We start from the raw sequence: 3,401 nt of genomic DNA on the forward strand, positions 1-3,401 counted from the left end.
TCGCAAATGGTAGCCAGCTCGCTCGCTTTTTTGAACAGGCCCGGGCGGCGCTTGGAGAAGCGTACCTGCCGTCCCTGCTTGCTCTCGATGCGCCGGATCTCGATCTTCTTCCGCCCCGTGCCCTTCGGCCGCCGCGGCGCCATTGCGGAATTAATACTACACCTTAAACCTTTTTGGCCCTCTCTCAGAGTGTTTGTTTCGGTAGTAGGTAGGCTACAGCGTTGGGATCAATCGGATTATATAGGCGGATGGTGTAGAATGGAGCTGAAATTGCCTGCCGGGTGCCAACTCATGCAGAGCGCAGATCCGAAATCCTGCGTATACTGTCACGCGGATTCATTAATTCAGTACGGAGCTGGCCTTCATTAATCGAAAAAATCCAATTGAGCGTGCAAATGCTGAGCTCATCGACCACTCCTTGCTCACGTAGAGCCAGAAGAAAGAAGAGTATGGGATTTTTCTTTTCTTTTTTGACAATAGAAGAGTTCATGAGGTCATTATTATTAGATGACGACAAGGATTAATTGTCACAGCCCCAATCCAGTAAGAATTGTGAAGAGCCAGGTCCACCAACCACCACAATGCACGGTTATTAGCAGAATATCCCAAAAATTTGTAAAAAAATGCCAACAGGTGTTGACCTGTCTAACATAATTGTTTGAATAAAGCCACGAAGAGCCATCTCTGTTTTATCAAGGTATGATTCTTTTTCATACACTAGCCAGATGGTCCCCGCAAATCCGAGCACAACATCTTAAATGCATTGATATTGCTCGATAAATAATTATATGGTTTTATAATTGCTCAAAATATGTAATTCTAAACAATATTATTTTGTAGACGTCACAAATATATTATGTTAAGCAAATATGGCGACCAAACTATTTGAAATTATCAAGAATATGGCTCCCCTGCACAATTTTCGGCATTGCCATGAAGAGTCCAAGTACCCAAAGAAGTTGTCAGCGGCCATGAAGCGAGTGGGGCGTTGGCGGGAGTCAATTGGCGCTAACGGGAAGGGATCAACTCCAATCAAGAATCGATCGTAGATGGCAAGAAGAGCATGCAATCATTATGGTTGAGTTGTTTCAGATTGTATCGGCAATCACAAATCATATGAAAAAGAACCATATCTTGATGTGTAAAACGGAGATGGCTCTTTGTGCTAAATTATCCTGCTATTTTTTGTGCTAAATTCCTTACATGTATTGAGATATTGAGATGAAGGAAGTATCACATGAATAGAAATATGAATTGTATAAACATTTTGACAAATAAGTAGTATGAATTTATTATAAATAAACCATATCACCCCATCGTCTATTACTTGAATTTTCAGGACATTATGACCAGTTGCTTTCTTACATAATATAGTAAAAGTAGACTGCCCCTTAATCTTAACGATTAACTTTAGATATGATAGTGAAAATAATATTGTGCCTCATCCAGCCATTGTCTAATTAGTCATAGCATGATCAACGAAGAAGCTCTCACACTCCTCTTGTACCTCTTCCAAAGTATCATACGTTGTTGTTGGAGAAGCCACTGACTTTATTTGGCAGATCGTCCATGGACCGTGAACTCATGGATGCCCCCCCCCCACCCGAACAACACAAACCACTAACAAGACACAAGAAGAGTAAGTAAGGTGCGGAATGAGAAGCATCAATGAAAGCATACCAAAGCATCACACCACATTATAACCTAAGGGGCATGCATATGATCATTACTAAAAGTGGATCACAAGTTCATCATACCACTGCAACTATGGTGTCATCCCACCACCACAACAAAAGTGGATGTCTTTCTATCACCGCAAGGTCATCATCGCATGAGGGGTTAGTATATACCACCTCATAAAAATATACAAACTATCGGAAGTTCTTGTTCCATAGATATAACAAAAATGTATATCGTCATCTTCAACATCATGTCATCCACATCACCTCCATGGATGCTTCCTACCCCAATAGCCACAAGGCCACCATATGTCTACATTGTACAGTAGTAGTTGGCCAAGTAGGTCGTGAGACAGAGGATCTTGTGTGGCGGAACCATGCCAAAACAATTGGTGCCATGTGCCATGTTGTAGACGAGGTGGACTGGGCTTATGCACGCCGACATCGAGCTCGAGAGCAGTTGTTGTGCCAAACCCTAGACTAAGGTTTCGTTAATTTTTCCCCTTAATCAAGCCTACAATAGGACTTGCTTTTGTAAATCCAGCCGTAATAGGGCATATGTTTAATTAAACTAGGCTTATCTAGTTAAAACTCATTTTTATTTTTTTTAATCTTTTGGGTTGCGTGACCATGTTGAGTGCATTGTGCGATCCAAATGGACAGGAGGACACCTACCTGTATTGCGAGGGCCACCTAAATGGATCAAATCAAACCTAAAAGATGTGTGATTTAGGTGGCCTTACAGGAAAATTCGTGTAAGGGCATCTCCAACGGGGCGATGCAAACGGATGCTGAGCGAACGTTTGCGTCCGCGGAGATCGAAAATGCGTTTGGACCCTGCTCCAGCGGGGCGACGCAAACCTGGCCCAAATATGGAGCAGATTTGCGTCTCCGCGGACGCACCGAGCATTCGCCGAAACTTACGTAGGACCCGCGCATCAGGATAGCGAAATCGACCGCTTCGGTTTGCTTCTTTTTTCCCCTTCTTTGCTGCCCTAGTGCGACACTACCATCCCAACCTCACCGCCGCCACCCCGCCGCAGTACACGCCGTCGGCTCGATCCTCTCGGAGGACAGGATAGGTTGTGGCGCACAGCTGTCGCCTGTTTGGGGGGGCCAAACTTTGCCGGTTGCGCCGCCCGGCCTCGCCGCCCACGACATGTTCGGTCAATTACGCCGGTACGTTTCTGAATCGTGTTTTCAGCGCTATTGTGCGCAACCATTGATCCGTAGTTCCTACCCACGTAGATGGACATGTGGCAGATGCTGGACAAGTTCCGCGTGGAGGTCGTTGACTCCTCTTCCGACGAGGAGTCCGATCAGTCGACGCAGATAATGGTTACTACTACGGCCTCCATCCTCCACGAGTACAATGTCAGCCAGACGCCGGTGCACCGGGGCTCTGTGAAGGGCCGCTCAAAAAACCCGCCGCGCAACAGAGGGGAAGGGAACCTCCGGCTCCACGCGGACTACTTCCACCTCACCGATCCGGTGTTCACGGAAAAAATGTTTCGGCGCCGGTACAGGATGTCAAGGGACCTGTTCATGGTCATTCTACTGGGCGTTAGAGACTACGACCCCTACTTCCAATGCAGACCTGATGCAACAGGTACGCCAGGCTTCACCTCCTACCAAAAATGCTCCGCAGCTATTCGCATGCTATCATATGGAATGGTTGCTGATATATTCGATGAGTATCTCCGAATGGGTGAGAGCACATGC

The sequence above is a fragment of the Lolium rigidum genome, chromosome 4, assembly GCF_022539505.1.
Source record: "Lolium rigidum isolate FL_2022 chromosome 4, APGP_CSIRO_Lrig_0.1, whole genome shotgun sequence".
Classification (NCBI taxonomy): domain Eukaryota; kingdom Viridiplantae; phylum Streptophyta; class Magnoliopsida; order Poales; family Poaceae; genus Lolium; species Lolium rigidum.